The 25,740-nt window shown below is 38.0% G+C and overlaps 1 long non-coding RNA gene across 1 annotated transcript; it reads right to left on the bottom strand.

Annotated features, from left to right (window-relative positions):
• Window positions 1-857: 857 nt before the first annotated feature.
• On the bottom strand, window positions 858-22,583 carry LOC124714260. Its single transcript, XR_007005639.1, has 3 exons — window positions 21,737-22,583; window positions 4,383-4,664; window positions 858-1,524 (listed from the first exon to the last, which is right to left on the bottom strand). It is a non-coding gene; the product is annotated as an uncharacterized LOC124714260 (long non-coding RNA).
• Window positions 22,584-25,740: the final 3,157 nt, after the last annotated feature.

The raw sequence follows: 25,740 nt of genomic DNA, 5'->3' as shown, positions 1-25,740 counted from the left end.
ACTTTCACTTTGCACAACACCCCAGTAATACACAGTTATTTAACTATGGCTAGTGTACTATTGTTTAAACTTTCCATAAGCCTCATTAATAGTTTGCAGGCGAACCTACACATACTGCTACAATAGTTTTTTGTTGAACATCTACGGGCAGTAAAAACCTAACCACAAAGTTCACAGTTCTTGAAGAATAGAAAGGTACGTATGGAGCAGACACTATCACTGTTTTAAAACATGGCCTAATTGTGTAACACTTATTACACTGTTAAGTTAATCATTGTTGTCATTCTAACCAACCTCGTCTGAAACTTGGCCGTGGATTGATTGTCTCGTGACCAAATTTGGGCCCTTATATATCATCGCAATAATAGGTGCTGAAACTACACATTACTTGAAGTTTAATTTACTGAAATTACAGTTAAAACTTAACTCATTAAATTAACTGAATACATCGAAAACTTCTGTCCGTTTAACAGTTTCTTCTACTACAAGAGTTAGGCTGAATTATTTGTTTAAATTGTGAAATTAACAAATATAGTTACGCAAACAATACTTTTGACAAAACCGTTAGTTACCTGGTAATTAATTAGGCTTTGCTAACACGTGTTCGAATAGAGCCAAATAAATACTTCAAGATTACTAGCATTTCATCTTCCAAATGTTTACAATTATTACAGAATTTATATTTGTTTATATGTCAAAAATAGAATTTAAGTAACAAAACAATCACTGATTTCTCCCTATAATAAAAGATACAAACTAGGAATAGTCAAAATAAATTAGAAAATCAATTACATATATAAAACTAAGCACAAAATTAGATCTGGTGTTATATTCTTTAAGACTAAGGGCCAACATTTCTCTTTTATGAAAATGCAGGTTATACTCACGTATGTTAATGGTAATCAGTTAAAATCGAAAAAATGAGTTCGAAGGAGGCAGATGGCAAAACAAGAGGAGAATTAAAATTATCCCAGCTTGCTTTGTCACATCACCCCCTCATTGGATTGACCAGATTGACTGGGAAATTCAGTGACCACAAGTGACGCCAGAAATTGGGTTTAACAAGGTACACACACAAAAAAATTATTACATAAGAAATCTTATCAAAAAATACAAGACATATGTTTTTTTCAAATTTATACTTACGTGAACTGGCCATATGAAAATCCACATCAAAAATATTTACATACAGGTCACAAAATTTAAGCGTCTTCATCATAAGTGATGTCCTTTTTGGGTAAGCTAAGATTACATTTAAAAATACATATCATTTGATACAAGTCGTGTCTTGCAAATAAAGTAAATCCTCATGGGTTACAAAAAGTTAAATTACATTGCGCACTACAGTTCATGTTTAGACAAAAAATTTCACTTTCTAAATCTTACGTAATTTTCACAAGCACTTGCACTTTTTCAGTGAGCTTTAACACACTTTTTCACCAAGCTGTCCACACCTTCAACAGGTCCAGGAGGCAGTTAGCTAGGAAATGCACTGTGATTAGTTCCCTTGGAGATGGTTCTCCTCTGCCACAATACATGAAAAAATTAAACAAAAACCCTACTTTTGTACACTTTTACTTGTAACTTAAGTCTAAGAAAAAAAAGTTTAACACTAATGGCACATCATAAATATATTTATATATTACATAGTTCTCAAAACATTACAACAATTAGCACTAAAATTGACTATAGTATGAAAGGTAGTGACTATAAAAAATTTTAAAACCAAGTACACATTACACTATAACCCATTACTGTAAGTCATAACTGTCTGAAACTGGTTAAACTTGAAAGACTTTTCTTTCTTTCCCATTTGCAATATAGCAAAAACTCAAGATGAACATTACCTCTATAAAAACTCAAGATGTGCAGTAGCATAGATTTACTAACCATTATGTTATGAAAAAAGATTAGAGTACACATAAACATAACTTAATTACTATTCAAAACAAAATTAAGGGGAAGGAAGTTGTACCTTATCATTGCCCTATTTCTCCACTCTCATTCAAGCAGAAAATTAGATCTTCACAAAGTCGCAAAACGTTACCAAATAGTTGACTTGTCAGAATATTCACATCAGTGTAGCACCACAGTTATCAGTGAATCAGAAAAATTATTGTTATGCATTCCAGTTTTACCACTTTAAGTTCATAATTCCTCAAACACAAAAAGAAGTTTTCAGATAACCTACTGATGCAATGATGCAGCATTATATTATTTGTACTTCACAAAAACATTGCTCTTTATGTTAAACTCTCATTCCCAGCTGCAGTGTCATAAATTGCACAATATAAACAGTACCCAATGTTGCCTAGTTCACAATTAGATCATCAATACAGTTACACCACATGTGTTTGTATACAGTTATCTTTTGTATTAATCATGTCTGTCAGCTCCATTATTACACTTACATTTCTTACCTTGTTAGCCAGTGGAGAGCATTCTCAAAAAATATCCTTACTACAGAGACAGGCTCCCTAACCATTAAGACCCTAACATTGTTCATTATTTTATTATTGTTTCATCAACTAATAAATAAACACTTGCTCTGCTTATCTAATGCAAAATTGATTCTACAGAAAAACACTCCACAGTAACAGATCCTTATGCTAAGGCAAACTTAATTCTCATTTCCGATCAGACAAAATTATCACTCAGAGAAGCTATTATTTGGTTGACATTCTAGCGGAAAGGGTGATATACGTACAAACCTTGCTTATTCTTTCCACATACATTACTCCAGGCAACTACGTTTAAAGTTGTAATTCCTTAATGTTGGAAAAGGCTGTACCACGACACACTTCTATAGGTAGATAGTTATTTCCATATACTGACTGCACAGAACACAAACACTTCTATTATACCATAATTAATATTAATAGCTAGTATTTAAGATGGTTTATATTGCATATTACTTCTGCTGCTGCACTAAATTATGCTAACCTCACATATGAGCTGATTACTTTAGATGTTAATTATACTCCACATTTGTTGACACCTTCCATTTTCAGTTTACCTTACCTCTTTGTTTGACATAAATCCTTTAACCATCCTCTTATGATTCCATTATATAACACTAGAGATACATTTTCTAAAATATTCATGTACTAAAGTATGCTACTGCACAAAATCACTTGAAAGTCGAAGAGAGCTTAATTCTGATTTACTTATGAACTACTGATAGGATAGGATAGAAGAATTTGACTGCCTCAGGAAACATGAAAAATGAGACAGACAGCTGGAGTAAGCATTATCGTCACATAATGAATCCAACACAGAATATTGAACACCCTACCTGCACAAGAAATTAGTTCCAAATATTACATCAATGCTGAGATTTTGAATATCCAACAACTTGCACTTCAACAGCTGTCCTGCCAATTCCACAGTTAATAGTACCTCTTGTTTCACATTCTTTGATAGCTTAACCGTAGCACCAATACTTTTTATTCCGGAAAATCACGTTACTACTACACCCATTGTGTTCTTAATAGATTCACAAAATGCTTGTGACTTGCTATTCAAATCACTACCACTGTCCTGTAAACACTTAACATGTATAGCATGTACACTTGCTGTTATTACAGGTTGATACTCTTCCTCTTTACTTACCATGCGATCTACATACAACAAATTCTCTTTAATATTTACCCTGGAAAAACTATCATACTGCTTACCAAAATGATTCTCAGACCCACTGTCAATTTCTCTATACTTTAGATTTTGTACTTCTTCCACTTTTTTCTCTATTTTAGCCAATTTTGAATCTACTTTTTCATTTACTTTTTCCTCTACCACTACTGCACACTTGGTTTCTACCTCAGTTTCTGAATCATTTTTAATCTGATCGATGTGGTTCTCACGTATGTTTAACTGTACTTTCAGCACAAAATTTCTCGGAAACCTGCACCTTCCTACACATTTACTGCTCAATGTTAATTTCTCATTAGTATTATGTACTACTTTCTTTATATTATTTTCCACCTTATTCATGACTTTTTCCACCCTATTAACGTCTTCTTTCATACTTATATTATTCAAAATACTCATAATTTGCCATAACACTGCTTCCACTTCTCCGTATGTCATAAACTTTTGCCTTTGCTGGCTTCCGCTACTAGGTTCCTCCTCCTTAACCTTATCAACCACTGCAATATTGTTTTCGTCCATTTCACTCATTACAATAGGACTTTCGTCCCCATCCTTCAAAGTTACATTCATGTTTGATTTATAATCGGCTACAGAACCCGTCCCAATTGGGTCTTTCTGTTCATCTAACAACTTAATCTCTACAGCTTTGTTTTCAGTCACACTATCTTTTTCGTTAAGGGCACTCATTATGTATCACTTAATATACACAAAAGCTTTTGCTATGAAATTACCTTATTTTTCAATCACTCTTCTTCCACTGCTCTGCTCCTGGTTCTTGCGGTTGTCATCTGGATCTGCACAGCTGCGGCAAGTTGCAATTCTCTCGGCAAGGCATCTTGTTTACCTCTGGTGAGCTGTGTCCACCTATGTGCTGACTGGCTGCTGCACCTGCTTTGTTATGAAACCCCAGCGCTGATTGGCTGTATCATCTCTTCACTGTAAACCGCTGTTTATTTCTCTTTTCAAAGTTCGCGAGTCCTATTTTTATTGTGGCTACGTACAATAATCCTCACCTGCAAGGGCACCACATGTAGCGGTTATGCCTGCTTTTATATCTTTGTTGATCATACGTATGTTAATAGTAAACACTTAAAAATGAAAAAAATGAATTCTAAGGAGGCAGATGGCAAAACAAGAGGGGAATTAAGATTATCCCAGCTTGATTCGACACAACTGCCAAAACATTCACAACAAAGTACCAGAGTTTGAAGTGTTCATGAAAGCAGCGAAGCTCACAGAAAGCTGGTTGAAACCGGAAACTGATAGCAGTGAGATTTTTGGGAAACATTTAAGTGTATATCGAAAAGATAGGCAAATGGGAAATGGAGGTGGTGTATTTGTTACGTAGGCATGAAACTCAAATCCACCAGGATAGAAATTGAAGTTGCATGCGAGATTGTTTGGACATGACATAGTATCAGTGGTGAGTATAAAATGGTAATTCCATCCTTCAATCATTCACCAGACTCATCTCCTGATGTAACCAAAAACTTTAGAGAAAACCTCAGTTCACTTGTATGTAAGTTCCCAAATTGTATTGTAATCACCAATGGAGACTTTAATCATCCAACAATTGGAAAACTTACAGTTTTGTTAGTGACATGCAAGATAAGACAGAACAGACAGTTAGGAACTGCACTCGTGATGGAAATATATTGGATCTAATGGCAACAAATAGATCTGACTTCTTGAAACATTCAGCACAGGGCAGGAGCATGAAGAAGAACTACAGCTCAAGTTTAAAAGAGTAGTTGACCACGCACTGGACAGATACATACACAGAAGAACAGTTCATGATGGGAGGGAACTGCCATGGCATACTGTCACTGCAAAGAAACTTCTAAAGAAACAGACAACTGCGTAATAGGTGTAAAACAGATAGAGAGATGCTGAATGAAATGCATTTGGCTATCAAGAGAGCAATGAATGATGCCTTCAGTGACTACCATAGCAGCATATTTTCAAATGATATTTCACTAAACCCAAAGAAATTTTGATTGTATGTAAAGGCTGTTAGTGGCACCAAAGTTAAGTGTCCAGTCCCAAGTCAATGAGACAGGAATTGAAACTGAGGGTAGCATAGCAAAAGCTGAAATGCTTAACTCCATTTTCAAATATTTCTTTAACAAGGAAAACCCAGGAGAATTGCAATTTAATCCTGAAAAGATGAGTGAAATAAGTATTAGTGCCAGCGGTATTGAGGAACGGCTGAAATCATTAAAACTGAACAAAGCTTCACGGCCCAGTGTAGTCTCTGTCAGATTCTACACTGAATTTGTGACTGATTTAGCCCCTCTTCTAACTATAATTTACTGTGAAGCCCTCAAATAAAAGAACATGCCCAGTTCTTGGAAAAAGGCAAAGGCCACACCTGTCTCCAAGAAGGGTAGTAGAAGTGCTCCACAATACTACGATCGAATATCCTTGACATCAGCATGGATTCCTAAAACATCGATCATGTGAAACCCAACTCACTGTTTTTTCACATGGCATACTGAAAGCTTTGGATCAAGGGGACATATAGATATAGTATTTCTTGATTTTCAAAAAACATTTGACTCAGTGTCACACCTACACTTATTGTCAAAAGTATGATCACATGGGGTATCAACTGAAATTTGTGTGTGGATTGAAGATTTTTTGGTAGGGATGGTACAGCATGTTATATTGGATGGAGAGTCATCTTCAGATGTAGAAGTAACTTCAGGTGTGCCCTAAGCAATTGTGTTGGAACCCTTGTTGTTCACGTTGCATACTAACGACTTTGCAGACAATAGTAACCTCAGACTTTTTTCAGATGATGCAGTTATCTATTATGAAGTACCATCTGAAACAGCTGCATAAATATTCAGTCAGATCATGATAAGATCTAATGCTAATGGCAAGGAAGAAACGGCCAGAACTCTACTTGCAGCCATCTCTCCAAAAAATCAACTAAAGCCTGCAATATCACTTGAGTGGAAGGATCCAGATGGAACTGAGCAAATAATACCACAGCAAGAAAAAATTACAGTACCAGAAATCAACCACAATGTTGTCAAGAGGACAGTAATGAACAATGGAGTAGGAAGATCAGTTTGCAGGAACAGGATATTCAAAAGTCCAGAAACACATTGTGCTCCTAGAAGATCCTCAAGACCAATAAAACCCAGAGTTCAAAGTGACATGTTTTTGTGGGAAAGTAAAGCAACTAACAAATTCCCAGGACTGGGTAAAAACAACTGGCCAAGCCAGCTAGTTAAAGCAACAGAAGCTGTTGCATCAACTGCAGACTCTTCAGCATCACTTACTCAATCAAATGTGGTGGAGTATACAACTCCAGTTACTGCAACACCAGGCAGCTCGGCACCTCCTCGGACTGTACGGAGCAAGAAGGCACCTCAACAGCTATCTTGACAACTAGACAGACAGAAGCCAGGTTGGGTAGTAGATCAAGAAATGCAAGATCGCCAAAGAACAGGAACACTTTTAGTGCCTGGATCCAGAACTTATGTAAGTGAACCAACTCAGTGCATTTTAAAGGAAGATAATCAGAGTGACCAGTTAAAAATACCACTAAGGCTCATGCACCTAAACATACAGTACCTTAGAAATAAGCTTAATATATTACAGGTTTTTGTAAGTGAACAGTCACCTCATATAGTATTGTTAACTGAGCATGGATTAAAATCTGATGAAATTATTTACTGTAAACTATAGGGCTACTCCTTAGCAAATAGTTGCAACATAAGGGTGGTGGTGTGGCAGTTTACATTAGTGAGAATCTCGAGTACAAGAAAATAAACTATCTAGACCAGTACAACAAAGAAGGCTTGATTGAAGTGACAGGTATTGAAGTCCACACCAAAGAGTGTAGAGAGGTTATGAGAAAACATAAAGTTATTGGGATTTACCATCCACCAAAGGCGGATGTAGTTAGCTTCATAGACATATTTAGTAGAGTAGTGGGACGTTGTGGTCCCAGTGACCTAACTATACTTGGTGATCTGAATATTGAGGCAAAATCTTCCAGTTTGTGTAATATGAGGTTAATAGATACTCTTTAACTCATATAATCTCATAAATATAGTAAATAGTGATACCAGGGTAACAAAGTCCATATCTAGCAGAATTGATTACGTTATACTATGTAAACATATTAAAGACAGTGTTAGGTGCTGGAATATGGATTTTCACTACTCTGACCACAAATGCCAGGTTGTAGAGTATGTAAACACAAGCATCCCAAAAATGACAAAAGTTATCGAAAATAAAAGAATCCTAAAAAGAGGGTAACATCCTTGCCTTAAGAAATAAATTAGGTATAGAGGACTGGGATCTGGTTTACCAGACTGAAGGATCTGAAAACAAATGGGCCAAATTCTATGATACTATGCTAAGACACTTTGATAGATGCTGCCCTGTTAAGAAAATACAAAGAGTGTTCACCCATAACCAAAGTGCAAAAACTAACAGACTGATACTTCCAGCAAATATGATAAAACTCAGGCAAAACATCCAGGACCTGGATGTGTTACACAAGTCAACAAACCTGCAGGTTTTTAAGGCCAAGTACAATGAAGCCAAGAAAATCTTTAAGAAAGAGCTTTCAAATCTAAGAAAACAGATATACAGCAGTGAAATAGCTCAATCAGACAATATAGCCAAGACCTCATGGAGAATTGTAAATCAATTTCGCAAAGCCACACCGAAGCCAGAAACTGAAATTTTAATTATAAGACATGAAGGAAACACAATTAAAGATCCTAATAAAGTCTGCAATGTTTTCAATAAATACTTTATATCTGCAGCTGTTAGTCCAATTAATAACACAGTTGTGAGTAGTGAGGTAAAGCTCTGCCCCTTTGAAGAGCCACCTTTTGAATTCAAACAAGTGAAAAAGAAATAGGCAAGATAATAAATAACCTAAAGAATAAGTTCTCATCTGGATGGGATGGTTTAAGTAGTATTGTGATTAAAAAATGTAATAAGGAATTAGTGAAAATAATCACCCACCAGGTAAACTGCAGTATCAGAGAACATACATTTCCAAATGTATTGAAATGGAGCACAGTTAAACCAGTGCATAAAAAAGGATCCAAGGAAGAGGTTTCAAATTATTAATACCTGTCTTCCGCAAAGTATTTGAAGTTGTGCTGCTGACACAACTTAGTGACTATTTCTTGAAAAATAAGTTCCTAGCAGAGGCACAACACGGATTCCGAAAAGATCATAGTACTATCACAGCAATTACGGAATTTCTTCACAAAACGTATGGTGCCCTTGATCAAGGAATGCAAACAGCTGGCATATTTCTAGACCTTACTAAAGCCTTTGACTCGGTAAACCATGAGTTACTTTTAAGTAAACTTGAGTCATACAATGTAAATGCTGCATCTATGCAATTGCTGGCTACATATTTATTTAACCGCATGCAGTGTACAATGCTGACTTACAAAATCAATAATCAGATCATTAATTTCCAGTCCAAATATGAGACAGTCACACAAGGTGTACCCCAGGGCTCAATTTTGGGCCCTTTCCTTTTCCTAGTGTACATAAATGATATAAAGCAACCTTTCAACTCCCACTTGGTAACCTATGCAGACGATACCTCACTGTTATTTCCTGGTAAACAAAATGATGAGTTAACGTTGGTAGCCACTGAGGGACTACAGCAAATAACTACTTATTTCCAAGATGTTGTTGTTGTGGTCTTCAGTCCAGAGACTGGTTTGATGCAGCTCTCCATGCTACTCTATCCTGTGCAAGCTTCTTCATCTCCCAGTACCTACTGCAACCTACATCCTTCTAAATCTGTTTAGTGTATTCATCTCTTGGTCTCCCTCTACGATTTTTACCCTCCACGCTGCCCTCCAATGCTAAATTTGTGATCCCTTGATGCCTAAAAAAAATTCCTACCAACCGATCCCTTCTTCTAGTCAAGTTGTGCCACAAACTTCTCTTCTCCCCAATCCTATTCAATACCTCCTCATTAGTTACGTGATCTACCCACCTTATCTTCAGCATTCTTCTGTAGCACCACATTTCGAAAGCTTCTATTCTCTTCTTGTCCAAACTAGTTATCGTCCATGTTTCACTTCCATACATGGCTACACTCCATACAAATACTTTCAGAAACGACTTCCTGACACTTAAATCTATACTCGATGTTAACAAATTTCTCTTTTTCAGAAACGATTTCCTTGCCATTGCCAGTCTACATTTTATTTCCTCTCTACTTCGACCATCATCAGTTATTTTACTCCCTAAATAGCAAAACTCCTTTACTACTTCAAGTGTCTCATTTCCTAATCTAATTCCCTCAGCATCACCCGATTTAATTTGACTACATCCATTATCCTTGTTTTGCTTTTGTTGATGTTCATCTTATATCCTCCTTTCAAGACACTGTTCATTCCATTCAACTGCTCTTCCAAGTACTTTGCTGTCTCTGACAGAATTACAATGTCATCGGCGAACCTCAAAGTTTTTACTTCTTCTCCATGAATTTTAATACCTACTCCGAATTTATCTTTTGTTTCCTTTAATGCTTGCTCAATATACAGATTGAATAACATCGGGGACAGGCTACAATCCTGTCTCACTCCTTTCCCAACCGCTGCTTCCCTTTCATGCCCCTCGACTCTTATAACTGCCATCTGGTTTCTGTACAAATTGTATATAGCCTTTCGCCCCCTGTATTTTACCCCTGCCACCTTCAGAATTTGAAAGAGAGTATTCCAGTTAACATTGTCAAAAGCTTTCTCTAAGTCTACAAATGCTAGAAACGTAGGTTTGCCTTTTCTTAATCTTTCTTCTAAGATAAGTCGTAAGGTTAGTATTGCCTCACGTGTTCCAACATTTCTACGGAATCCAAACTGATCTTCCCCGAGGTCCGCTTCTACCAGTTTTTCCATTCGTCTGTAAAGAATTCGCGTTAGTATTTTGCAGCTGTGACTTATTAAACTGATAGTTCGGTAATTTTCACATCTGTCAACACCTGCTTTCTTTGGGATTGGAATTATTATATTCTTCTTGAAGTCTGAGGGTATTTCGCCTGTCTCATACATCTTGCTCACCAGATGGTAGAGTTTTGTCATGACTGGCTCTCCCAAGGCCATCAGTAGTTCTAATGGAATGTTGTCTATTCCCGGGGCCTTGTTTCGACTCAGGTCTTTCAGTGCTCTGTCAAACTCTTCACGCAGTATCTTATCTCCCATTTTGTCTTCATCTACATCCTCTTCCATTTCCATAATATTGTCCTCAAGTACATCGCCCTTGTATAAACCCTCTATATACTCCTTCCACCTTTCTGCCTTCTCTTCTTTGCTTAGAACTGGGTTTCCATCTGAGCTCTTGATATTCATACAAGTGGTTCTCTTCTCTCCAAAGGTCTCTCTAATTTTCCTGTAGGCAGTATCTATCTTACCCCTAGTGAGGCAAGCCTCTACATCCTTACATTTGTCCTCTAGCCATCCCTGCTTCGCCATTTTGCACTTCCTGTCGATCCCATTTTTGAGACATTTGTATTCCTTTTTGCCTGCTTCATTTACTGCATTTTTATATTTTCTCCTTTCATCAATTAAATTCAATATTTCTTCTGTTACCCAAGGATTTCTATTAGCCCTCGTCTTCTTACCTACTTGATCGTCTGCTGCCTTCACTACTTCATCCCTCAGAGCTACCCATTCTTCTTCTACTGTATTTCTTTCCCCCATTCCTGTCAATTGTTCCCTTATGCTCTCCCTCAAACTCTCTACAACCTCTGGTTCTTTCAGTTTATCCAGGTCCCATCTCCTTAAATTCCCACCTTTTTGCAGTTTCTTCAGTTTCAATCTGCAGCTCATAACCAATAGATTGTGGTCAGAATCCACATCTGCCCCTGGAAATGTGTTACAATTTAAAACCTGGTTCCTAAATCTCTGTCTTACCATTATATAATCTATCTGATACCTTTTAGTCCCCCCCCCCCCCCCCCCCATGAACCATGGACCTTGCCGTTGGTGGGGAGGCTTGCGTGCCTCAGCGATACAGATAGCCGTACTGTAGGTGCAACCACAACGGAGGGGTATCTGTTGAGAGGCCAGACAAACGTGTGGTTCCTGAAGAGGGGCAGCAGCCTTTTCAGTAGTTGCAAGGACAACAGTCTGGATGATTGGCTGATCTGGCCTTGTAACAATAACCAAAACGGCCTTGCTGTGCTGGTACTGCGAACGGCTGAAAGCAAGGGGAAACTACAGCCGTAATTTTTCCCGAGGGCATGCAGCTTTGCTGTATGATTACATGATGATGGCGTCCTCTTGGGTAAAATATTCCGGAGGTAAAATACTCCCCCATTCAGATCTCCGGGCGGGGACTACTCAAGAGGATGTCGTTATCAGGAGAAAGAAAACTGGCGTTCTACGGATCGGAGCGTGGAATGTCAGATCCCTTAATCGGGCAGGTAGGTTAGAAAATTTAAAAAGGGAAATGGATAGGTTGAAGTTAGATATAGTGGGAATTAGTGAAGTTCGGTGGCAGGAGGAACAAGACTTCTGGTCAGGTGACTACAGGATTATAAACACAAAATCAAATAGGGGTAATGCAGGAGTAGGTTTAATAATGAATAGGAAAATAGGAATGCGGGTAAGCTACTACAAACAGCATAGTGAACGCATTATTGTGGCCAAGATAGATACGAAGCCCACGCCTACTACAGTAGTACAAGTTTATATGCCAACTAGCTCTGCAGATGACGAAGAAATTGAAGAAATGTATGATGAAATAAAAGAAATTATTCAGATTGTGAAGGGAGACGAAAATTTAATAGTCATGGGTGACTGGAATTCGAGTGTAGGAAAAGGGAGAGAAGGAAACATAGTAGGTGAATATGGACTGGGGGAGAGAAATGAAAGAGGAAGCCGCCTGGTCGAATTTTGCACAGAGCACAACATAATCATGAGTAACACTTGGTTTAAGAATCATGAGAGAAGGTTGTATACATGGAAGAACCCTGGAGATACTAAAAGGTATCAGATAGATTATATAATGGTAAGACAGAGATTTAGGAACCAGGTTTTAAATTGTAAGACATTTCCAGGGGCAGATGTGGACTCTGACCACAATCTATTGGTTATGACCTGTAGATTAAAACTGAAGAAACTGCAAAAAGGTGGGAATTTAAGGAGATGGGACCTGGATAAACTAAAAGAACCAGAGGTTGTACAGAGATTCAGGGAGAGCACAAGGGAGCAATTGACAGGAATGGGGGAAATAAATACAGTAGAAGAAGAATGGGTAGCTTTGAGGGATGAAGTAGTGAAGGCAGCAGACGATCAAGTAGGTAAAAAGACGAGGGCTAGTAGAAATCCTTGGGTAACAGAAGAAATATTGAATTTAATTGATGAAAGGAGAAAATATAAAAATGCAGTAAGTGAAACAGGCAAAAAGGAATACAAACGTCTCAAAAATGAGATCGACAGGAAGTGCAAAATGGCTAAGCAGGGATGGCTAGAGGACAAATGTAAGGATGTAGAGGCCTATCTCACTAGGGGTAAGATAGATACCGCCTACAGGAAAATTAAAGAGACCTTTGGAGAGAAGAGAACCACTTGTATGAATATCAAGAGCTCAGATGGAAACCCAGTTCTAAGCAAAGAAGGGAAAGCAGAAAGGTGGAAGGAGTATATAGAGGGCCTATACAAGGACGATGTATTTGAGGACAATATTATGGAAATGGAAGAGGATGTAGAAAAAGATGAAATGGGAGATATGATACTGCGTGAAGAGTTTGACAGAGCACTGAAAGACCTGAGTCGAAACAAGGCCCCCGGAGTAGACAATATTCCATTGGAACTACTGACGGCCGTGGGAGAGCCAGTCCTGACAAAACTCTACCATCTGGTGAGCAAGATGTATGAAACAGGCGAAATACCCTCAGAATTCAAGAAGAATATAATAATTCCAATCCCAAAGAAAGCAGGTGTTGACAGATGTGAAAATTACCGAACTATCAGCTTAATAAGTCACAGCTGCAAAATACTAACATGAATTCTTTACAGACGAATGGAAAAGCTAGTAGAAGCCAACCTCGGGGAAGATCAGTTTGGATTCCGTAGAAACACTGGAACACGTGAGGCAATACTGACCTTACGACTTATCTTAGAAGAAAGATTAAGGAAAGGCAAACCTACGTTTCTAGCATTTGTAGACTTAGAGAAAGCTTTTGACAATGTTGACTGGAATACTCTCTTTCAAATTCTAAAGGTGGCAGGGGTAAAATACAGGGAGCGAAAGGCTATTTACAATTTGTACAGAAACCAGATGGCAGTTATAAGAGTCGAGGGACATGAAAGGGAAGCAGTGGTTGGGAAGGGAGTAAGACAGGGTTGTAGCCTCTCCCCGATGTTGTTCAATCTGTATATTGAGCAAGCAGTAAAGGAAACAAAAGAAAAATTCGGTGTAGGTATTAAAATTCATGGAGAAGAAATAAAAACTTTGAGGTTCGCCGATGACATTGTAATTCTGTCAGAGACAGCAAAGGACTTGGAAGAGCAGTTGGATGGAATGGACAGTGTCTTGAAAGGAGGATATAAGATGAACATCAACAAAAGCAAAACAAGGATAATGGAATGTAGTCGAATTAAGTCAGGTGATACTGAGGGAATTAGATTAGGAAATGAGGCACTTAAAGTAGTAAAGGAGTTTTGCTATTTGGGGAGCAAAATAACTGATGATGGTCGAAGTAGAGAGGATATAAAATGTAGGCTGGCAATGGCAAGGAAAGCGTTTCTGAAGAAGAGAAATTTGTTAACATCCAGTATTGATTTAAGTGTCAGGAAGTCATTTCTGAAAGTATTCGTATGGAGTGTAGCCATGTATGGAAGTGAAACATGGACGATAAATAGTTTGGACAAGAAGAGAATAGAAGCTTTCGAAATGTGGTGCTACAGAAGAATGCTGAAGATTAGATGGGTAGATCATATAACTAATGAGGAAGTATTGAATAGGATTGGGGAGAAGAGAAGTTTGTGGCACAACTTGACCAGAAGAAGGGATCGGTTGGTAGGACATGTTCTGAGGCATCAAGGGATCACCAATTTAGTATTGGAGGGCAGCGCGGAGGGTAAAAATCGTAGAGGGAGACCAAGAGATGAATACACTAAGCAGATTCAGAAGGATGTAGGTTGCAGTAGGTACTGGGAGATGAAAAAGCTTGCACAGGATAGAGTAGCATGGAGAGCTGCATCAAACCAGTCTCAGGACTGAAGACCACAACAACAACAACCTTTTAGTATCTCCAGGATTCTTCCAGGTATACAACCTTCTTTTATGATTCTTGAACCAAGTGTTAGCTATGATTAAGTTATGCTCTGTGCAAAATTCTACAAGGCGGCTTCCTCTTTCATTTCTTCCCCCCAATCCATATTCACCTACTATGTTTCCTTCTCTCCCTTTTCCTACTGACGAATTCCAGTCACCCATGACTATTAAATTTTCGTCTCCCTTCACTACCTGAATAATTTCTTTTATCTCGTCATACATTTCATCAATTTCTTCATCATCTGCAGAGCTAGTTGGCATATAAACTTGTACTACTGTAGTGGGCATGGGCTTTGTGTCTATCTTGGCCACAATAATGCGTTCACTATGCTGTTTGTAGTAGCTTACCTGCACTCCTATTTTTTTATTCATTATTAAACCTATTCCTGCATTACCCCTATTTGACTTTGTATTTATAACCCTGTAATCACCCGACCAAAAGTCTTGTTCCTCCTGCCACCGAACTTCACTAACTCCCACTACATCTAACTTTAACCTATCCATTTCCCTTTTTAAATTTTCTAACCTGCCTGCCCGATTAAGGGATCTGACATTCCACGCTCCGATCCGTAGAACGCCAGTTTTCTTTCTCCTGACAACGACACCCTCTTGAGTAGTCCCCGCCCAGAGATCCGAATGGGGGACTATTTTACCTCCGGAATATTTTACCCAAGAGGACGCCATCATCATTTAATCATACAGTAAAGCTGCATGTCCTCGGGAAAAATTATGGCTGTAGTTTCCCCTTGCTTTCAGCCGTTTGCAGTACCAGCACAGCAAGGCTGTTTTGGTTAATGTTACAAGGCCAGATCAGTCAATCATCCAGACTGTTGCCCCTGCAACTACTGAAAAGGCTGCTGCCCCTCTTCAGGAACCACACGTTTGTCTGGCCTCTCAACAGATACCCCTCCGTTGTGGTTGCACCTACGATACGGCCATCTGTATCGCTGAGGCACACAAGCCTCCCCACCAACGGCAAGGTCCATGATTCATGGGGGGGGATTTCCAAGATCAAGGTTTGAAAGTTAATATCAGTAAATCTCAGTTATTGCCATTTAAACTTACAAACTCACACCAAACCTCTATCAGTAACATAGGTGTAATTGAAGTAGTGGACACAGAAGGCTGCAGATTTCTAGGTATTCACCTAGATGAAAATCTAAGATTGGTAAACCATATCAAATTTTTATGCAATAAAATCAGCAGTTCATTACATCTAATCAGCCACTTATCAAAAGTAGTTCCACATCAGACATTAAAAACAATTTATTATGGAACCATTTTTCCACAGATTAATTACGGGATAGAGATATGGGGTTGTGCTGCCGACATACATATGAACAGAATATTAACCCTACAGAAAAGAGCAATCAGAATTATCCATGGATTAGGGTATAGAGATTCATGCAGGGAAATCTTTGTTCATCATAAATACCTCACAGTCTACTCACTGTATCTTTACAAATTAATTATATTTTTTGTGACACATCAAAACAAAGTGCTCTGATATGCATGCCTATAATACAAGAAATAAAGACTGCTACTGCAGACAAAAAACAAAATTAAAAACAACAGACCATAGTCCATGCATTAGTGGTCAAATATGGTACAACAGATTACCGAGCTCTGTAAGGTGCCACAAAGGGAACTTATTCAAAGTGAAACTGAAACATTTCTTGATTGACAAGTGTTTATACTCTTTAAGTGAATATTAATATTAAACTAAAATAAATTATTGTATATATATATATATATATATATATATATATATATATATATATATATATATATATATATATATATAATGGAAGGAAACATTCCACGTGGGAAAAATTATATATAAAAACAAAGATGAGGTGACCCACCGAACAAAAGCGCTGGCAGGTCGACAGACACACAAACAAACACAAACACACACACAAAACTCAAGCCCCCGCAACAAACCGTTGCCTCATCAGGATGAGGCAACGGTTTGTTGCGGGGGCTTGAGTTTTGTGTGTGTGTTTGTGTTTGTTTGTGTGTCTGTCGACCTGCCAGCGCTTTTGTTCGGTGGGTCACCTCATCTTTGTTTTTTTATATATATATATATATATATATATATATATATATATATATATATAGTACTAAACTTGTAAAAAAATGCTATGACGTTTGCAAAAGACACCAGTTGGTGTCTCCATGCAAAAAAAAATACAATAAATAAATAAATTTCAAAGTGGCGCACAGATTGGCAACTTGCTTTAAGTGTTCAGAAATATAAAATTGTGCACTTCACAAAACAAAAAAAAATGTAGTATTCTATGACTACAATATCAATAAGTCACTGCTGGAATTGGGCAACTCATACAAATACCTGGCTGTAGCACTTTGTAGGGATATGCAATGGAATGAATGATCACATATGCTCAGTTGTGGGTAAAGCAGGTGGTAGGCTTCAGTTTATTGGTAAAATACTGGCGAAGTGCAATTAGTCTACAAAGGAGATTATTTACAAACCGCTTGTGCAACCAATTCTAGAATATTGCTCAAGTGTGTGGGATCCGTACCAAATAGGACTAACAGGCAATATTACAGAGAAGGGCAGCACAAATGGTCGCAGGTTTGTTTGAATCGTGGACGAGTGTCACAGAGATACTGAAGGAAGCGAACTGGAAGACTCTTGAACACAGATGTAAACTATCTTGAGAAAGCCTGTTAACGAAATTTCAGGAACTGCCTTTAAGTGATGACTCTAGGAATATACCATAATCCCCTACTATTGTTCACATAGGTAACATGAGGGTAATATTAGAATGATTACTGCCGGCACAGAGGCATTCAGTCAATCATTCTTCCAACACCCCATAAGTGAACATAATGGGAAGAAATCCTAATAACTGGTACAATGCGACATACCCTCTCCCATGCACCTCATGGTGGTTTGCCAAGTATAGATGTAGATGTAGAATTTAAAAAAGGAATTGGGGAGGTTATCATCATTGGAGTGATGAGGAAAATTCTGACTACAATGGAATAATTTTGACAATGTATTTACACTAGACTACTGATCACCTTTTTCTTATTTTTTTTATGTATTGACATATTTCTGAATTAGATTACAATTTGTTTTCATATTTTGCACACATTAGCACTTAATTCCCATTTGTAAGATTAGTCATACTTAAGCATGTTTCTGTTCAGTTGTACAGTATGTACATAAATGAAACATGAAGATTTTGTAGCTCTGTTTAACATGTCACTGAAAACACTTATGTTCAGTGTTATGATAATGAACTAATCTGTATATTCAGTTATGGATATGAGAATGAATGGCCATAGTTCTTTCTCTGTTTCTAATCAGTTATTTTATTTCAGTAGTGTAAACTATGAATGAAGATGTTTTGTAATTTTTGTAGTAAGCATCATTTTCTTTGAGCATTTATGTCTTGTAGCTAATCGCACTTGAATAAGATATTATATTTGATCACATTGACAATTTTTGACACACGTGGTATACACAGCGGACAAATCTATTTGCAACTTGTACACCAAGTAATCATCTGTCTAGAGTAGACTAATACTAATGAAAGAGGATTTAAACAAAAATAAAGTTGCTTTGATTATACGCTGAAAACATTCTGCCGACACTGAACTTACATTTGTAAATATTTAGTAACACACTTCCATAATTTTGATTATGAACACGTTTCCAGTTATTAACATGTGTATTACTTACCTATTCACCCAACAGTAACTGCTTTTCATGCATTTTGTATCTGTTATGCTCTGGATTTGATTTGACACTAATGATACAGTATGGTCTAGAAATAAAAAAGGAGACACCAGGTATGAAGTTTTAGCAAGAATTCAAGCAAAGGAGATGAAGATGGACGAATAGTACCATGAGATAAGGAAGAAGAAAGGAGATGACGACTAATTATTTTTCTATTTAACTGTGTCACAGTTATACAAATAGGGTTGGATTGAAAAGACAACACAGTTACTCTTACACAGGTGCCTGTAACAAATCCAGACCCATGCTGATTCAGTCTGTCCTGGTCAACATAATTCTGAAGCGTAAAACTTTACCTTTCTCTACTGCATGCATATTCTGGCAGAGTATCATGGCTAAATTTTAGGCATTAAATTCCGTGAAAAATTTTTTGGCATAAAATTGTGTGTGTGTGTGTGTGTGTGTGTGTGTGTGTGTGTGTGCACATGCAGGGGTGGGGGGTGGTTACGGTAGCAGACTGAGATTCACCTATTGTAGTATATGATACAGTTGATTACTAAACATCATACACTGTAATTTTATTATTTGGTTATATATTTATGGTCATGTCTTAATTTTTAATTTAGACTAATTATTCAAGACAATATAGGAAATACTTAAACAGAATTTTTGCTAAAACCTTATGACATGAACAACTGTTCACAAAGTTAACATGTATTAATACTAGTGTTGATGGAAAGATAGGATAGCAAATTTTATATAGCATAATTAGGTCTGATAAATGGAATTATCTCTGTTGTAGGCAAGTGAAATATCATCACATCAATTCTAGTGAAAATACACATATTGCAATACTATCAAAAATATTCATCATATAATACTTAACACACAAAGCCTCTAAATTTTGCAAAACTAATTATGAAAAATATGTTTCTGTTTACTGCTGAGCATAATGTCATGTTATATGATTTTACACTGTCTTTTTTTCTATTGTAAGTTATGTAAAATACTAATTATAATAATACTGTAAGCATAAAGCATTGACAACATGTTATTTAAGTGGCAGCAACTGCGACTGCAAGCAGCAGTAGTTGTTAGTGTTACAGACTGGAGTTCAGAGAGTTGCTAATGGAGTTGCATGTCAGTGTGTAAATTAGTCCAAATCTTGTTAAAGTGCTAGTTGCATTGAATAAATGAAAAAGCCATCTGTTATATGGTGTCAGACTTTTTATTTCAAAAAGCTACCTTCTGCGAGATGCAAGTTAGGTACCAGTGATGTCAGTGGCAAAGAATACACGATTTTCTGGAGCAAACAGATATTTAAAACATATTTTCCAACAACTAATTTTGTCAGCTAAGTATGTTTCTTAAATGTAGCATTTTCTTTTCTGAGAATTATATGATTTGCAATGCACTTCAGGTACACACAGTCTCAATTGTACACTCCTGGAAATGGAAAAAAGAACACATTGACACCGGTGTGTCAGACCCACCATACTTGCTCCGGACACTGCGAGAGGGCTGTACAAGCAATGATCACACGCACGGCACAGCGGACACACCAGGAACCGCGGTGTTGGCCGTCGAATGGCGCTAGCTGCGCAGCATTTGTGCACCGCCGCCGTCAGTGTCAGCTAGTTTGCCGTGGCATACGGAGCTCCATCGCAGTCTATAACACTGGTAGCATGCCGCGACAGCGTGGACGTGAACCGTATGTGCAGTTGACGGACTTTGAGCGAGGGCGTATAGTGGGCATGCGGGAGGCCGGGTGGACGTACCGCCGAATTGCTCAACACGTGGGGCGTGAGGTCTCCACAGTACATCGATGTTGTCGCCAGTGGTCGGCGGAAGGTGCACGTGCCCGTCGACCTGGGACCGGACTGCAGCGACGCACGGATGCACGCCAAGACCGTAGGATCCTACGCAGTGCCGTAGGGGACCGCACCGCCACTTCCCAGCAAATTAGGGACACTGTTGCTCCTGGGGTATCGGCGAGGACCATTCGCAACCGTCTCCATGAAGCTGGGCTACGGTCCCGCACACCGTTAGGCCGTCTTCCGCTCACGCCCCAACATCGTGCAGCCCGCCTCCAGTGGTGTCGCGACAGGCGTGAATGGAGGGACAAATGGAGACGTGTCGTCTTCAGCGATGAGAGTCGCTTCTGCCTTGGTGCCAATGATGGTCGTATGCGTGTTTGGCGCTGTGCAGGTGAGCGCCACAATCAGGACTGCATACGACCGAGGCACACAGGGCCAACACCCGGCATCATGGTGTGGGGAGCGATCTCCTACACTGGCCGTACACCACTGGTGATCGTCGAGGGGACACTGAATAGTGCACGGTACATCCAAACCGTCATCGAACCCATCGTTCTACCATTCCTAGACCGGCAAGGGAACTTGCTGTTCCAACAGGACAATGCACGTCCGCATGTATCCCGTGCCACCCAACGTGCTCTAGAAGGTGTAAGTCAACTACCCTGGCCAGCAAGATCTCCGGATCTGTCCCCCATTGAGCATGTTTGGGACTGGATGAAGCGTCGTCTCACGCGGTCTGCACGAACGCTGGTCCAACTGAGGCGCCAGGTGGAAATGGCATGGCAAGCCGTTCCACAGGACTACATCCAGCATCTCTACGATCGTCTCCATGGGAGAATAGCAGCCTGCATTGCTGCGAAAGGTGGATATACACTGTACTAGTGCCGACATTGTGCATGCTCTGTTGCCTGTGTCTATGTGCCTGTGGTTCTGTCAGTGTGATCATGTGATGTATCTCACCCCAGGAATGTGTCAATAAAGTTTCCCCTTCCTGGGACAATGAATTCAGGGTGTTCTTATTTCAATTTCCAGGAGTGTAGTTTTTCTTTTTTTTTTTAATTTAATGCATTTGCATAGAGCATGAATTTGCACTACACACGCATTGTTATTTTGTCAAAATGGATTGTCAGCATATGAAATTGCCGTATATACTGGTGTACATTATAGCGATGTCATTCAGACATTCAGCTGCTATTATAACACACAAATAATAAAACTCAGACTTATACTGAGTGATCGAAATTAACAGTGCCAGCTGATGATTGCTACTTACACATTATGGCTCTTTGGTACTCCAAGGGGAATGCAGCAGTACTGCCTTTTCAGAGGCAACTGGCAATGTATGTTGACGCATTCAGTATCATCTTCACTTAAGCACTTTGGTCTCTATGTGTCCATTACGAACTACAGTACAAGACTCCCATAACACTTTAGTTAGCTATAAAATGCCAAGGAACACCTGTAATTGAACTTGGGTCAAAAGTGTCATGTTCTCATCATCATAAAGTGTGGAATTTTTGTCTGACTCCTCATAATAATTGCTGAAGAGTGTGGGAGCAGGCAGATACCAATACACATCTCATACATACAGTTACATGGGTTTAGCAGGGAGGTAGGTCAGCCATGCTATGGGCTGGTATCATGTATGTGTCCTGGATGTCAGTCATTACTGAGGGTAATCTGAGACTGTGCAGAATCAGTACAGAATCCTTGAACCTATTGTTCATCCCTATAATTAATGTTTCAGTAATGAGGGCTTCAAGGTAATAATGCATAAGTGCACTGTGGCCACCTGAGGAACACTTTCTTCGAGGAGGCAGCAATCTACTACATGGAATGTCCTGCAGGACCTGATGATTAGAACCTAACTGAGCATGTTTGGGACCAGTTGAATCTTGCAGATGTCCTTACACCTTATACCTTGGTTGATGTCAGGATAGTTATTGTCAAAGAGTGAGGTTGGGTCAAGAAGCAACATCTCAACTGCTTTGTAAGCAGCATGCCACGACGAAGCTCACAGGATGGAGTAACATGGAATTGTATATTCTTCAGCACCAAATTTTGATTTCACAAATGTCCAAACGTTTACATATTTGAACAGGCTACCCTGTTTTTACTTCCGAGTAAACTTAGTTTTTTAGTTTCATAAGGCTTATATAAGCCCACACGTGGTTGCAGATATCAGATGGTGCAAAACATTATTTGAGCAGTTTACATTAAATTCATTAGTTAAAAGGACAATTACTTAGAAACATACATAGTAAAGAAACATATAAACAGACATGTGAGACAAGTATGGCAAAAGCATGTTTTCCACCTTTAACAAACATGAAACCATGGCTAATCTACTACTACACCTTTTTGGAATATGTTTAATTAATTTAGGTGCTGACATCACAAAGCGTGTGTCACAAAAAACTGAACATTAGTTTTTTGGTAGATAACATAGTAATGACCCAAGCCAGTGACATGTGAAGCCTGTAAGTCACTAGATCAGTGGTTCCCGGCCTTTCTTAGACCATTACCTCTAAGTGCAATCAAATATTACTATGTAGTACTCTCCCTCCCACCAATACCAACATTAGTGTCTAACTAAACTTCAGAACGAAAAACAATTTTGTTTGAACAGTTTTATTTTTAAAATAGTCAGATATAAATGATATTTAGAGTTTGTAAATGTTTTATTATACCATAAACTAGTAAGTCATTGAGATATATTCAGTCTGTGCAAGTAATAAATTATGCTCCAAGCCCATTCAGTTTCTTGTTTTATTTCCATTATTATCATAGTAAAAAATCTACTTTCGTGCCTATAAATCTGGCATGCCACTTTTTTTTCCCTATTTGCTGTGTTCCATATGTATGCGTGCTAAAATAAGTGATGAAGCAATTCCTGGTGCATTGCAAGTTCTACTTACAACTATTCCTTAGAAAAGAAAGTTAATTATCCACAGCGAGGGTGGACATTTGTTACAGAACACATTCCATGCACAACTCCTCTGTGTAGCGACGATTGCTTCACCTACACCCTCACTTAATAGCAATCGAGTTAAAATGTATGCACTATACTTACTGTTTGTAAATCACTTGATTGCTGGACTCCTTATTCCTGAACTTGCAGAAATGTGAAGACTTCAGGCTATCAATACTTTCTATCTGGCCACTGCCACTAATAATAATAATAATAATAGTGTGTAAAGCCTTATAGTGCCCTTAAGCAGTTACTGTTGTGTCTTGCTGTCATTTAGACCATTTAACTGTTTCAGAGTTATTAATGAAGCAATTTCTGGACCACTGCAGGAAGAACACATTTTCCTGAGATATTTAGCATTCGTTCCACATATTGTGATGAAGCAAGTACGGATAATTTCACTTCCCCTCTTGTTTTGCCATCTGCGTCCTTAAATTCGTTTTTTTCTTTTTTTTTCAATTTTAGCTGATTACCATTAACATATGTGAATATAATTTGCATTTCCATAAAAGAGAAAGGTTGGCACTCAGTTTTAAAGAACATAACACCAGATCTGATTTTGTGCTTAGTTTTATTTACGTAATTGATTTTCTAATTTCTTTTGACTATTCCTATTTAGTATCTTTTGTTGTAGGGTGAAATCAGTAACTGTTTCGTAACTTAAATTCTCAAATATAAATTCTATACTAATTATAAACATTTGGAAGATGAACTAATAGTATTCTTAAAGTATTTATTTGGTTCTATTCGAAAACATGTTGGCAAAGCTTAATTAATTAAAAATTAATTCCTTAATTAATTCCAAAGTAATTAACAGTTTTGTCAAAAGTGTTGGTTATGTAACTATATTTGCTAATTTCATGATTTAAAGAAAAAATTTGGCTTAACCCTTGCGGTAGAAACTGTTAAAAAGAACCAGTTTTTCAATGTAGTCAGTTAATTTAATGAATTAAGTTTTAATTGTAACTTCTGTAAATTAAACTTCAAAGAATGTGTAGTTTCAGCACCTATTATTGTGATGATATATAAGGCCCGAATTTTGGTCACGACACAGTCAGTCCATGGCAGAGTTTCAGACAAGTAACCTGTGTTCATTAGAATGACAACAATGAATCAACTTAACAGTGAAATAAGTGTTACACCAATACGCCATGTGCTAAAGCAATGACAGTGACTGTTCAATTTACTTGAAAGGCTGTGAACTGTGTGGTTAGGCTCGTAGATATACAACAAGAAACTATTGTAGTAGTATGTGGATATTTGCCTGCAAACTATTAATGAGGCTTATGGAAAGTTAAACAATAGTACACTGGCCATATTAAATGTGTATATGGGAGGTTGTAAAAAGTGAATGTAAACTACGGTGAAACGCAAATGTGTTCCTGTCGGCTACATTATTTGCAGTAGTCAGTGTCCAAATTACAAACCCCATTTTTCAGCTGGTGTAGCAACGCAGTACGTCAGCACTGAGGACAACCAACGAATAATAAACAAAGTAGGTGAACCTCTACAATATGTCTCACTTTGCTGATGCACATCGCACAGTACAAAATAGGATATAGTAAGTGGGATATGTAAGGAAGATGTTCAAAAGTTTTTCTCATAAGTTGTAACCTCCACCACATTGTGTCATGCACTGATGTTAGTAATTGAGAAAAAAATGTTATGATTGACAACTTCTATAATCGGTATTAGAGTCTTATGAAAGTGTGATAATTGTAATGAGTTTTAAAAATAATTTAGTTTCATGAATGGAACCAAGTAAACCCTTTAGTTTCCTACCCATTACAAAATTTCATTTTACCCCTCAGGGGCTAACTACCTCAGATTGGGAACCGCAATACTAGATGGAACAGCTCAGGTTATGCAGTTCTCGAGAGGGAGCATTAGCTGCAATTTTGATTCCTTGGTACAGATAGGCAGAAAGTCCGCATCTCAGGATAACAGTCTGGTCAAGAGTAACCCTTATATCTTTCAAAGTTGTCACAATCTCCATTTTTTTCAGTTTTGCTTCAAATAATTTAGTCATTTGATTATGTGGGCAAGGATGTCAATAAAAATGATGCCTTGCAAATCAGCAAATAGACACTTCTTATTGTTGTCTAGGGCAACCATTTCATTATGGATATTCTCCTCATGAGAGCTTCATTTCTTTTGTTGGTTATCTTTTGTAAGGTGCCAACATGTCTCACTTTAAGTTTTGAGATATAAAACAACTCAACAGACACAAATTGTCTTGTGAGCTTTCGAGACAAGTATTGGCAAGAACATTTACTTCTCTGACTACTATACCTAATACCAATACA

Source organism: Schistocerca piceifrons, chromosome 1 (assembly GCF_021461385.2).
Source record: "Schistocerca piceifrons isolate TAMUIC-IGC-003096 chromosome 1, iqSchPice1.1, whole genome shotgun sequence".
Classification (NCBI taxonomy): domain Eukaryota; kingdom Metazoa; phylum Arthropoda; class Insecta; order Orthoptera; family Acrididae; genus Schistocerca; species Schistocerca piceifrons.
Note: the sequence above shows the minus strand (reverse complement) of the source record. Positions and strands in the feature narration are given on the sequence as shown.